Below are 14,726 nucleotides of genomic sequence, written 5' to 3'. Positions count from 1 at the left end.
AGAAGATTGCGAAATATGTACATCTGAAATGTATTTACGACTTACCGTATTGTGATTTATTTACATGGCGATACCCCGATACAGAAAATATGTTCAACAAAAAACCACGAAGACATTTAGGCAAAAGAAAGGAGAATCGAGCGATGAAGCTGAACAGAAGAGCGGAGAGGGTGATGATGTATGTAAAACACAACTTACCGCATAAAGCCCTTCAAAGTCAGACTCGAGTGGTGCTGAAGACGTAGTGGAAGATCACAGAATTGATCGATCGCGGTTACTAGATCGCCTCACAAAGAGAACAAGGATGTACGAAATAAAATTAACATGCTCAGCTTCTCTGACGACAAAGGTAGGGTTTTACTTTTTTTTATGTAAGCACCATAGACTGTCACCCAAAGACTAAAAAGGTTAAGTACGGGCCCAAGACATGTCTAACGTCACTAACTTAAGAAGCCCACTGTACTGTTATGTGGCTTCCCTCCTTGTGCCTTACTTTGTATTTATCTGAAAACACAGGACAGATCGCAGCAATATGTAAAACATCTTCCAGGATGTTGCTTTCACCTGCCCAGTTCCATAGTGCAGGTAGAAGAAAGGACATTAACAAGGAGTGGTGAATCAATTGTATTTCCTTGCCTCCTCAAAACACATTGGAAGAGAAGATAAGAGGGACCTCAGAACTAATCCTAAAGTTATTTTTGAGAAGACTAGGGAGGATATGAGGAATCAAGAATACATTTTGAGATTCACTCCTCTCCTTAGCCACATAGTGCACCCGGAAAGTATTCAGACCCCTTGACTTTTTCCACGTTTTGTTACGTTACAGCCTTATTAAAATTGATTAAATTGTCCCTCCCCTCTCAATCTACAGACAATACCCCATAAAGACAAAGCAAAAAAAGGTTTAGATATTTTTGGAAGTCATTTTTATGTGTTTTTAAATATCACACTTACATACATATTCAGACCCTTTACTCAGTACTTTGTTGAAGCACCTTTGGCAGCAATTACAGCCTTGAGTCTTCTTGAGTATGACGCTACACGCTCAGTACACCTGTATTTGGGTAGTTTCTCTCATTGTTCTCTGCAGATTTCCTCAAACTTCATCAGGTTGGATGGGAAGCGTCGATGCACAGCTATTTTCAAGTGTCTCCAGAGATGTTGGATCAGGTTCACTCGCGGGCCTCTCTGTACTTTGCTCTGTTTATCTTTCCCTTGAACCTGACTAGTCTCCCAGTCCCTGTTGCTGAAAAACAGCCCCACTGTATGATGCTGCCACCACCATGCTTTACCGTAGGGATGGTGCCACGTTTCCTCCAGATGTGATGCTTGGCATTCAGGCCAAAGAGTTCAATCTTGGTTTCAAGCGGGCTGTCATGTGCCTTTTACTGAGGAGGGGTTTCTGTCTGGCAACTCTACCATAAAGGCCTGATTGGTGGAGTGCTGCAGAGATGGTTGTCCTTCAATCTCCACAGAGGGAGCTCTGTCAGTTCCCATCGGGTTCTTGGTCACCTCCCTTCTCCCCTGATTGCTCAGTTTGGCCGGGCGGCCAGCTATGAAAAGGGCCTTGGTGGTTCCAAACTTCTTCCATTTAAGAGTGGCCACTGTGTTCTTGGGAACCTTATATGCTGCAGAAATGTTTTGGTACCCTTCCCCAGATCTGTGCCTTGACACAATCCTGTCTTGGAGGTCTACGGACAATTCCTTCGACCTCATGGGTTGGTTTTTGATGTGACACGCACTGTCCACTGTGGGACCTTATATAGACCGATGTGTACCTTTTTTTGAAAAATCATTTCCAATCAATTGAATTTATCACAGGTGGACTCCAATCAAGTTGTAGAAACATCTCAAGGATGATCAATGGAAACAGGATGCACCTGAGCTCAATTTCGAGTCTCATAGCAAAGAGTCTAAATTCTTGCGTAAATAAGGTGTTTCTGTTTTTTAAAATCTTTTATAAATGTGCAAAAAATGTTAAACCTGCTTTTGCTTTGTCATTATGGGGTATTGTGTGTAGATTGATGAGGGGAAACAATTATTTCATCCATTTTAGAATAAGGCTGTAATGTAACAACATTTGTGAAATTGTAAGGGGTCTGAATACTTTCCAAATGCACTACATAGCCAGGAAGGTCTTACATGTGTCAAGATTGGAAAACAAACCCACATTATATCTCTATATGCGGATACTATTATGCTATTGATTTCTAATCCAGAAACCTCTATTCCCATTCTTACTGACTTAATTAAGAGATTTGGCTATTTCTCTGGCCACATAGGACATTTGAATAAATCAGAAGCTATGCCTCTACGGAGCTTGAGTGACAACAACAATTTGAATGACTTCCTGTTCAATTGGACAAAAAATGATTTTGTTTATCCTGGGTTAAACATTTCAAATAAACTTCACAACCTGTCTAATGGCAACTTTGCACCTGTACTTCGGGCAGTTAAGGAAGACCTAGGTAGGTAGAGGGACATGCCATTATAATGGTTGGGTAGAATGAATTTGATTTCAAATGAATATTTTCCCCAGACTGTATCCATCCCAGGCGTTCCCATTTATATAATATATATATATTATATATATATAAACGAAAAATACTTTTAATTAACTCAATAAATACCTTTTCTTTATATGGTACAGAAAATTGAACAAGGTTGACAATTAGTAAACTGAAGCTACCATATAATTTAGGAGGCCTGGCACTACCTAATTTTCTATTTTATAACTTTGCATGTCATGCTTGCATAATTGCAGAATGGCTCAGAGATTAACATTGCTCTAATTGGGTCAGTAATGACTCCTGATTCACATCTCCATACTCATTAATCAGTGTTATAACTGGTGAAGAAAAATGTCCCCGGGAGGGGGGCTGCCGTCTTATCGGCTCTTAACCAACCATGCTATTTTTCTTTTTTTTCGCGTTGTTTGTAACTTGTTTTGTACATAATGTTGCTGCTACCGTCTCTTCTGATTGAAAATAGCTTCTAGATATCAGAACTGGGATTACTCACCTCAAATTGGACGAAGAGTTTTTCATCAATGAGTCGGATGGGAGAGGTATACTACAACAGACACCGACCAGGCCCAAATCCCCATGATTTGCTAGAAAAGGAAGCAGAAGTTTTGCGGAAAGAGATCAGGGTGCCTTGTGATGATCAGGCGACGAGTGGCTAATCTGCCCTTGCCTTCCATCCTGCTAGCTAACGTTCAATCACTGGAAAATAAATGGGACCAACTGAAAGCACGTATATCCTACAAACAGGACATTAATAACTGTAATATCTTATGTTTCACAGAGTCGTGGCTGAACGACGACATTAAGAACATAAACTGGCGGGTTATACACTCTATAGGCAGGACAGAACAGCAGCTTCTGGTAAGACATGTGGCGGGAGCCGATGCATATTTGTAAACAATAGCTGGTGCACGATATCTAAGGAAGTCTCCAGGTTTTGCCCGCCTGAGGTAGAGTATCTCATGATAAGCTGTAGACCACACTACCCACCTACAGAGTTTTCATCTGTATTTTTCGTAAATGTCTACATACCACCACAGACCGATGCTAGCACTAAAACCGCACTCAATGAGCTATATTCCACCATAAGCAAACAGGAAAATGTTCATCCAGAGGCAGTGCTCCTAGTGGCCGGGGACTTTAATGCAGGGAAACTTAAATCAGTTTTACCTCATTTCTATCAGCATGTTAAATGTGCTACCAGAGGGGGAAAAACATCTAGACCACCTTTACTCCACACACAGAGACACGTACAAAGCTCTCCCTCGCCCTCCATTTGGCAAATCTGACCATAACTCTATCCTCCTGATTTGATTCCTGCTTACAAGCTAAAATTAAAGCAGGAAGCACCAGTGACTCGGTCTATAAAAAGTGGGCAGATGAAGCAGATGCTAAACTACAGGACTGTTTTGCTAGCACAGACTGGAATATGTTCCGGGATTCTTCCGATGGCATTGAGGAGTACACATCAGTCACTGGCTTTATCAATAAGTACATCGAGGACGTAGTCCCAAAGTGACTGTAAGTAAATACCAGAAACCATGGATTACAGGCAACATTCACACAGAGCTAAAGGATAGAGCTGCCGCTTTCATGGAGCGGGACTCTAACCCGGGAAGCTTATAAGTATTTCCGCTATGTCCTCCGACGAACCATCAAACGGGCAACGCGTCAATACAGGACTAAGATTGAATCGTACTACACCGGCTCCGACGCTCGTCGTATGTGGCAGGGCTTGCAAACTATTAGACTTACAAAGGGAAGCACAGCCGAGAGCTGCCCAGTGACACGAGCCTACCAGATGAGCTAAATCACTTCTATGCTCGCTTCGAGACTAGTAACACTGAAACATGCATGAGAGCATCAGTTGTTCCGGACGACTGTGTGATCACGCTCTCCATAGCCGACGTGAGTAAGACCGTTAAACAGGTGAACATACACAAGGCTGCGGGGCCAGACTGATTACCAGGACGTGTGCTCCGGGCATGTGCTGACCAACTGGCAGGTGTCTTCACTGACATTTTCAAAATGTCCCTGATTGAGTCTGTAATATCAACATGTTTCAAGCAGACCACCATAGTCCTGTGCCCAAGAACACAAAGGCAACCTGCCTAAATGACTACAGACCCATATCACTCACGTACCGAAGCCATGAAGTGCTTTGAAAGGCTAGTAATGGCTCACATCAACACCATTATCCCAGAAATCCTAGACCCACTCCAATTTGCATACCACCCCAAAATATCCACAGATGATGCCATCTCTATTGCACTCCACTCTTCCCTTTCCCACCTGGACAAAAGGAACACCTATGTGAGAATGCTATTCAGCGTTCAACACCATAGTACCCTCAAAGCTCATCACTAAGCTAAGGAACCTGGGACTAAACACCTCCCTCTGCAACTGGATCCTGGACTTCCTGATGGGCCGCTCCCAGGTAGTGAGGGTAGGTAGCAACACATCTACCACGCTGATCCTCAACACTGGAGCTCCCCAGGGGTACGTGCTCAGTCCTCTCCTGCACTCCCTGTTCACCCACGGCTGCATGGCCAGGCACGACTCCAACACCATCACTAAGTTTGCAGACGACACAACAGTGGTAGGCCTGATCACCGACAACGACGAGACAACCTATAGGGAGGTCAGAGACCTGGCCGGGTGGTGCCAGAATAACAACCAATCCCTCAACGTAACCAAGACTAAGGAGATGATTGTGGACTACAGGAAAAGGAGCACCAAGCACACCCCCATTCTCATTGACGGAGCTGTAGTGGAGCAGGTTGAGAGCTTCAAGTTCCTTGGAGTCCACATCAACAACAAACAAGAATGGTCCAAACACACCAAGACAGTCGTGAAGAGGGCACGACAAAGCCTATTCCCCCTCAGGAAACTAAAAAGATTTGGCATAGGTCCTGAGATCCTCAAAAGGTTCTACAGCTGTAACATCAAGAGCATCCTGACCGGTTGCATCACTGCCTGGTACGGCAATTGCTCGGCCTCTGACCGCAAGGCACTTCAGAGGGTAGTGCGTACTGCCCAGTACATTACTGGGGCTAAGCTGCCTGCCATCCAGGGCCTCTACACCAGGCGGTGTCAGAGGAAGGCCCTAAAAATTGTCAAAGGCCCCAGCCACCCCAGTCATAGACTGTTCTCTCTACTACCGCATGGCAAACGGTACCGGAGTGCCAAGTCTAGGACAAAAAGGCTTCTCAACAGTTTTTACCCCCAAACCATAAGTCCACCTGGCCGGGCTGCTGCTCCAGTTTCAACTGTTCTGCCTGCGGATATGGAACCCTGACCTGTTCACCGGACATGCTACCTGTCCCAGACCTGCTGTTTTCAACTCTCTAGATACAGCAGGAGCGGTAGAGATACTCCTAATGATCGGCTATGAAAAGCCAAATGACATTTACTCCTGAGGTGCTGACTTGCTCCACCCTCGACAACTACTGTGATTATTATTATTTGACCATGCTGGTCATTTATGAACATTTGAACATCTTGGCCATGTTCTGTTATAATCTCCACCCGGCACAGCCAGAAGAGGACTGGCCACCCCTCATAGCCTGGTTCCTCTCTAGGTTTCTTCCTAGGTTCTGGCCTTTCTAGGTAGTTTTTCCTAGCCACCGTGCTTCTACACCTGCATTGCTTGCTGTTTGGGGTTTTAGGCTGGGTTTCTGTACAGCACTTTGAGATATCATCTGATGTAAGAAGGGCTATATAAATACATTTGATTTGATTTGGTTACCCGGACTATTTGCATTGTGTTCCCCCTCCAACCCCTCTTTTACGCTGCTGCTACTCTCTGTTCATCATGTATGCATAGTCACTTTAACTATACATTCATGTACATACTACCTCAATTGGCCCGACCAACCAGTGCTCCCGCACATTGGCTAACCGGGCTATCTGCATTGTGTCCCACCACCCGCCAACGCCTCTTTTTACGCTACTGCTACTCTCTGTTCATCATGTATGCATAGTCACTTTAACAATACCTACATGTGCATACTACCTCAATAATCCTGACTAACCGGTGTATGTATATAGCCTTGCTACTCTTTTTTTCAAATGTCTTTTTACTGTTGTTTTATTTCTTTACTTACATATACACACTCACCTTTTCTTGCACTATTATTTAGAGCCTGTAAGTAAGCATTTCACTGTAAGGTCCACCTACACCTGTTGTACTTGGCGCACGTGACAAATAAACTTTGATTTAAGTTCAGTTCACGTAATGGGGTTGACCTTAAAATGAGGGACAGACTTAAATAAATCCCTAGTCACATTATTATTTATTTAATCTTCAGAAATGTCTTTGTCAAATAAACTCAATAATTAGGGCTTTACAATGATTATGAAAACTTGGAGAAATGTTGGGGTTAAATGGGTTCAAATCAAGTCCCATCCAACTTCCTAGAAGTTAGAGGGTGCATGGAGGGACATGTAAAAATGCTGGATTTTGGTCCTTTTGCAAGTCTATTTATATAAAAAATCTGTTTTATTGAATTCTATATTAAGGGGAACTTCATTTAATATATAACAGGCTTTTAAAAATGCAATCTTGGTGCACAATTTCTACATTAAATTAAAGGCACTCTTTTCATGGAACGACCCAACTCTTCTTTTCTTCCCATTTGAAGGATGCGAGTTCAAACTGAAGAAATCGTCAGATAAAGCTGTGGTCTTCCAAGCCAGGAGGAAGGAGGCTTCCCTTGCAAAGACTTCCCGTCCTAATGGCAAGCACGACATTGGCATTTATTGTCTATTACTACAACCACAAATAATCTAGACAAGAGGCACTATAGTCACAGACATAAAAACACAATTTCTTTATGCTCACCTATCTATATTGTTGTAAAAACACAACCCTGTTTAGGATACATGATTGATCTCTCTAACCATGTCTCGGTGTTGACCCCAGCCAGGAGAGATGTGACTGTGGTTGCGTCCCCGAAACAGCAGTCCGGTAGTGATGTGTCCGGGGAAGAGCTGTCCCCGGAGAGCGACTGAGACGCCAAGTCAACCACATCCACTCCTGCCTCCTCCATGTCATCCAGATCTTCGAAGTCCTCCACTCAGAAACATAAACCAGGTCATTCACGCAGATAGCTAGGCTCGCTCTCCAAAGGAAAGGCCGCAATTAATTAAGTAAACAAAATCAAAGAGTAAGAATAATTCCATGCACAGTATTATCAAGAGTGAGTTTGTCTTCACTAGTTTTTTTGCCTCCACACCTGTCTTTGCAAGATAAACTTTCATTTGTCCATCCTATTTGTCACGTGCGCCGAATACAACAGGTGTAGACCTTACAGTGAAATGCTTACTTACAGGGTCTAACCAATAGTGCAAAAAAGGTATTAGGTGAACATTGGGTAGGTAAAGAAATAAAACAACAGTAAAAAGACAGGCTATATACAGTAGCGAGGCTATAAAAGTAGCGAGGCTACATACAGACACGTTAGTTAGGCTGATTGAGGTAGTATGTACATGTAGATATGGTTAAAGTGACTATGCATATATGATATACAGAGAGTAGCAGTAGCGTAAAAGAGGGGGTGGTGGGTGGGACTCAATGCAGATAGCCCGGTTAGCCAATGTGCAGGAGCACTGGTTGGTTGGCCCATTTGAGGTAGTATGTACATGAATGTATAGTTAAAGTGACTATGCATATATGATATACAGAGAGTAGCTGCAGTGTAAAAGAGGGGTTGGGGGGGGGGGGGGGGCACGCAATGCAAAAAGTCTGGTTAGCCATTTGATTACCTGTTCAGGAGTCTTATCGCTTGGGGGTAAAAACTGTTGAGAAGCCTTTTTGTCCTAGACTTGGCACTCCGATACCAGGCAGTGATGCAACCAGTCACAGGATGCTCTTGATGTTGCAGCTGTAGAACCTTTTGAGGATCTCAGGACCCATGCCAAATCTTTTGTTTCCTGAGGGGGAATAGGCTTTGTCGTGCCCTCTTCACCACTGTCTTGGTGTGTTTGGACCATTCTAGTTTGTTGTTGATGTGGAGACCAATGAACTTGAAGCTCTCAACCTGCTCCACTACAGCCCCGTCAATGAGAATGGGGGCGTGCTCGGTCCTACTTTTCCTGTAGTCCACAATCGAGGGAGAGGTTGTTGTCCTGGCACCACACGGCCAGGTCTCTGACCTCCTCCCTATAGGCTGTCTCGTTGTTGTCGCTGATCAGGCCTACCACTGTTGTGTCATCTGCAATTTATCCGTTATTTTACCAAATGAGAACACATTCTCATTTGCAGCAACGACCTGGGGAATGGTTACAGGGGAGAGGAGAGGGATGAATGATCCAATTGTAAACTGGGGATTATTAGGTGACCGTGATGGTTTGAGGGCCAGATTGGGAATTTAGACAGGACACCGGGGTTAACACCCCTACTCTTACGATAAGTGCCATAGGATCTTTAATGACCTCAGAGAGTCAGGACACCCGTTTAACGTCCCATTCGAAAGACGGGACCCTACACAGGGCAGTGTCCCCAATCACTGCCATGGGGCATTGGGATATTTTTTTTGATCAGAGGAAAGAGTGCCTCCTACTGGCCCTCCAACACCACTTCCAGCAGCATCTGGTCTTCCATCCAGGAACTGACCAGGACCAACCCTGCTTAGCTTCAGAAGCAAGCCAGCAGTAGTATGCAGGGTGGTATGCTGCTGGTAAATGATGGTGTTGGCGTCGTGCCTGGCCATACAGTCATGGGTGAACAGGGAGTACAGGAGGGGACTGAGCACACACCCCTGGGGAGCTCCAGTGTTGAGGATCAGCGTGGCAGCTGTGTTGCTACCTACCCTCACCCCCTGGGGGCGGCCCGTCAGGAAGTGCAGGATCCAGTTGCAGAGGGATGTGTTTAGTCCCAGGATCCTGAGCTTAGTGATTAGCTTTGAGGGTACTATGGTGTTGAACGCTGAGCTGTAGTCAATGAATAGCATTCTCACATAAGTGTTCCTTTTGTCCAGGTGGGAAATGGCAGTGTGGAGTGCAATAGAGATTGCATCATCTGTGGATCTGTTTGGGCAGTATGCAAATTGGAGTGGGTCTAGGGTATCTGGGATAATGGTGTTGATGTGAGCCATTACCAATTTTTCATAGCTCTTCATGGCTACGGACGTGAGTGCTACAGATCTGTATTCATTTAGGCAGGTTTCCTTTGTGTTCTTGGGCACAGGGACTATGGTGGTCTGCTTGAAACATGTTGGTATTACAGACTCAATCAGGGACATTTTGAAAATGTCAGTGAAGACACCAGCCAGTTGGTCAGCACATGTCCGGAGCACACGTCCTGGTAATCTGTCTGGCCCCGCAGCCTTGTGTATGGTGACCTGTTTAACGGTCTTACTCACGTCGGCTACGGAGAACGTGATCACACAGTCGTCCGAAACAGCTGATGCTCTCGTGCATGCCTCAGTGTTGCTTGCCTCGACGCGAGCATAGAAGTGATTTAGCTCGTCTGGTAGGCTCGTGTCACTGGGCAGCTCTCGGCTGTGCTTCCCTTTGTAGTCTGTAAATGTTTGCAAGCCCTGCCACATAAGACGAGCGTCGGTGTAGTATGATTCAATCTTAGCCCTGTATTGACGCTTTGCCTGTTTGATTGTTCGTCGGAGGGCATAGCAGGATTTCTTGTAATCTCAGGTCCAGGTCCACCCCTGGTCAACACAGATAATCAGTGTTCTGAATGATATGCCTTGTGTTGTTGTGTGTAGTGGTGATCCCGGACGCGAGGAGGATCCAGGCAGCCAGGAGGCAGCGTAGTCCTTCTGGGCTCTGGCCTTCTGACATCTCCCTGGGCAGAGACTGGGAGAGCCCCCCCCCCGGACCCCAGACCACTAGGACCTGGAGGAACACAGTGATGATGATGATGATGATAAGCCAGATGACCATGAGCGAAGGATCAAGTTTGCCCCACGGTCCAAAACCATCAGGGAGAGGATAGCAAAGAAGATGGGTAACAGGAGGAGAGAATGCTCTATTGATTTGTTGTCTTGGATGACCGTTTAAGCTTTTTAAAAATGTTGCACTAAACATTAGGCTAATGCATGGATAATAAACAGACAATCTATAATCAAACCCCAGGATGTTATATGCGTCGGTTATAGAAAGTGGCGTGAGAGTTGTAGCTGAACTAATAGTGAGAATATCAAACATTAGGAATAGAGGTCGACCGATTAATCAGAATGGCCGATTAATTAGGGCCGATTTCAAGTTTTCATAACAATTGGAAATCGGTATTTTTGGCCGCCGATTTAAAAAAAATATATATAATAATAATAATACTTTTTTTTATACCTTTTATTTAACTAGGCAAGTCAATTAAGAACACATTCTTATTTTCAATGACGGCCTAGGAACGGTGGGTTAACTGCCTTGTTCAGGGGCAGAACGACAGATTTTCACATTGTCAGCTCGGGGGATCCAATCTTGCAACCTTACAGTTAACTAGTCCAACACAATAATGACCTGCCTCTCTCTCGTTGCACTCCACAAGGAGACTGCCTGTTACGCAAATGCCAAGGTAAGTTGCTAGCTAGCATTAAACGTATCTTATAAAAAACAATCAATCATAATCACTAGTTTAACTACACATGGTTGATGATATTACTAGATATTATCTAGCGTGTACTGCGTTGCATATAATCTGACTGAGCATACAAGTATCTGAGCGGTGGTAGGCAGAAGCAGGCGTGTAAACATTCATTCAAACAGCACTTTCGTGCGTTTTGCCAGCAGCTCTTCGTTGTGCGTCAAGCATTGCTCTGTTTATGACTTCAAGCCTATCAACTCCCAAGATGAGGCTGGTGTAACCTCTAATTAGGAACACCTTCCTAATATTCATCAGGGCATGGACTCTACAAGATGTCAAGCATTCCACAGGGATGCTGGCCCATGTTGACTCCAATGCTTCCCACAGTTGTGTCAAGTTGGCTGGATGTCCTTTGGGTGGTGGACCATTCTTGATACACACTGGAAACTGTTGAGTGTGAAAGACCCAGCAGCATTGCAGTTCTTGATGCAAACCGGTGTGCCTGGCACCTACTACCCAAACCCTGTTCAAAGGCAGTTAAATATTATTTCTTGCCCATTCACCATCTGAATGGCACACATACACAATCCATGTCTCAATTGTGTCAAAGCTTAAAATCCTTCTTTAACCTGTCTCCTCCCCTTCATCTGCACTGATTTTGAAGTGGGTTTAACAAATGGAATCCATAAGGGATCCTAGCTTTCACCTGGTCAGTCTGTCATGGAAAGAGTAGGTGTTCATAATGTTTTGTATACTCAGTGTTTATCACACCTCCTTTGACTGGGTGCTGAAACCAGTTGTCGTTATGCACTTTGTTTTTAGTCCTTGTTGTGGTGGTACAGGAGGAAGTGAATGTCTTTCTCTCTGTATTTCTGTATATGGCTCTGTCGCTCACTCCGTGCTTGTTAATAGTGGAGGGAGTGATGGTGATGACAGTGGCTCTGATGACCAGGAGAGAGAGGAGAATAACCTGTGGGAGGAGCAACAGATTGGGAAGCGAGTCAAGCGACACCCTGGGGAACAGGTAAGATATTCACCCCTCTACTTTCTAAGTCGCACACAAACACACTTACTTTCTCTCTCTCACTCCGTCACTTCACCGTCTGTCCGTCCGTCCGTGATGAAATCTTCATTCCTCATGACCCTAAGAAGTGAGTGACTCCACCAGTTATCTCAACACTTAGAGGATCTGTGATTTATTTAAGTAGTTCCTGGAATTCATGTGTCATACCAAGCTTGTCATGCCGTAGCTTACAGCCGCCCTGGTGTTCTGGCGGGTTTTTAGATGACAAATCTTCTCCACAGAGGCGGTTCAGAGACCAGCAGTTCTGGACAGCCGTGAAAGTACATAAAACAACACTCAGTTTAAAGATCTTTTTTCCACAATGCGTTTTCTAAGAGAGGGTTTATAGTGCACTGTGGTGACTGACCATGTGGCTAGTTAGCCCGTAACAACATCTACCAGTAAAGTCCAGTCGAGAGATTGAGGGCTTTCGTCACAGCTCCTTGCGTGTTGCCTTGTGCAGCTAATTCCCCTGCCTTTACTGCGTGGTCTCTCTTGCCATTTCTGTGACATCCATTGCTTTAGTGGTGTTTCCATCTTGCGTGTCAGCTCTTAGGTAACGTGGGCTGGTGGGGTGGTTTGATACCTGAACACGCTCTAAAGGAGCTTGATGTTGGACAAACTCCTGAACTGCTACCTGAATGATGACACTATTCAACGAGACCCCATCTAGGACTCTGTCCATAAATGCAAAAAGGTGTGTAGGTGAATTGCGTGTGTCTAATGTTGATGTGTTGTCTACGGAGGTTTCAGGGTGTTCCCTAGGGGAGTAATTGCATGGCCGTTTTCGAGATGGCTCAAGTTTAGTGGTGTCATTTTCAGGTTTTTCTCAAATTGAACTGAGATTTATTGCTCTCTCTCGTCTCTCTCCATCTCTTTCGCTGAGCAGGTCGCGGCGTGTTTTCCTCAGTCCTGGTTTAAAGACGTGAGCTCCTGTCCCTCTCACCTGAAGTCCTTCAGTGACCATCTCCTCCAGACAGCCCATTCAGTATACAAACAACAGCCTGACCACCCCAACACACGGTAACATTGCCTACCTACCTCAAACATATACTTTTATGATATAGGAAGAATCATGTGATATGGTCAGGGTAGTGTTTTGGGAATGTATGTAAGGTGGTTTCTATTTCCTGTAGGCCCGTGGTGAGCGACGTGCTAACTTTTCTGGGAAGCATCAAGGCCTGGGACAAGGTATTGACGATATCAGACAAATACCATTACAAAGACCTGGTGTCCTAGTGTGTCCTACTGTGTCAACCATACATCATGTAATATTTGTTGTAATGTTGTACATTACACAACTGTATTTGTACTTATTTTTATATATATATAAATAAATGTAGATGTTTGGTCCAGTTCCCCTCCAAACTGTTTTTGTTTCTGTCTTACCTCTTTCAGAAAAAGTCTGCTTGTAACTTCATCCCCAGGGCTGAGTATGCATCCATCATTCAAAAAATGTTGTTGAATAAGTCTTAGTGTGTACATGAGGAGAAAACAACTTATTTTACAGTATGCAGTGGTAGTGGAGTTTTTTTATTGACGTGTGCACATTGTATCATGGGTGGCCGGCAGATGGCGGTATTTTTCCTTTTAGGTCATTTGTCTGCGTCCAACTGGAATCTCTACAGCCGGCTGGCTATACACTCGTATCCCCCCCAGCGCCCGGCTCGTATATAAAACATCCTACATTCAGGGTGCAAGGGCATCCATTTCCTCAATTTCAATCAAATTTCAATTAAATGTATTTCTAAAGCCCTTCTTACATCAGCTGATGTCACAAAGTGCTGTACAGAAACCCAGCCTAAAACCCCAAACAGCAAGCAATGCAGGTGTAGAAGCACGTTGGCTGGGAAAAACTCCCTAGAGAGGAAGGAAGAAACCTAGTGAGGAACCAGGCTATGAGGGGTGGCCAGTCCTTCTGGCTGGGCCGAGTGTAGATTTTAACAGAACATGGCCAAGATGTTCAAAGATGACAAGCGGGGTCAAATAATAATAATCACAGTGGTTGTCGAGGGTGCAATAGGTCAGCACCTCCGAAGTAAATGTCAATTGGCTTTACATAGCCAATCATTCAGAGTATCTCTACCGCTCCTGCTGTCTCTAGAGTGTTGAAAACAGCAGGTCTGGGACAAGATGGCACGTCCGGTGAACAGGTCAGGGTTCCATAGTCGCAGGCAGAACAGTTGAAACTGGAGTAGCAGCACGGCCAGGTGGACTGGGGCCAGCAAGGAGTCATCATGCCAGGCAGTCATGAGGCATGGTCCTAGGGCTCAGGTCCTCCGAGAGAGAGAGGGGAAAAAGAGAATTAGAGAGAGCATACTTAAATTCACACAGGACACCGGATAAGACAGGAGAAATACTCCAGATATAACAGACTGACCCTAGCCCCCCGACACAAACTATTGCAGCATAAATACTGGAGGCTGAGACAGGAGGGGTCGGGAGACACTGGCCCGGTCCGATGATACTGGTAGGCTAAAACCCCACCGATTTACCACTTAATAAAATATAATTTTCCATCACCATGCTAGAGTGGCATCACTCCTTGATGTTGCATACTGCTTTCAGACTGCTGCAACCTGATTGGCTGAATATC

At 44.8% G+C, this 14,726-nt stretch overlaps 1 pseudogene; it reads left to right on the top strand.

Annotated features, from left to right (window-relative positions):
* Nucleotides 1-13,498, top strand: LOC115145891 (intron Large complex component GCFC2-like; annotated as a pseudogene).
* Nucleotides 13,499-14,726: the final 1,228 nt, after the last annotated feature.

The sequence above is a fragment of the Oncorhynchus nerka genome, linkage group LG18 (assembly GCF_034236695.1).
Source record: "Oncorhynchus nerka isolate Pitt River linkage group LG18, Oner_Uvic_2.0, whole genome shotgun sequence".
NCBI lineage: Eukaryota > Metazoa > Chordata > Actinopteri > Salmoniformes > Salmonidae > Oncorhynchus > Oncorhynchus nerka.
The sequence above is the reverse complement of the archived record's forward strand: the minus strand, read 5'-3'. Positions and strand labels throughout refer to the sequence as shown.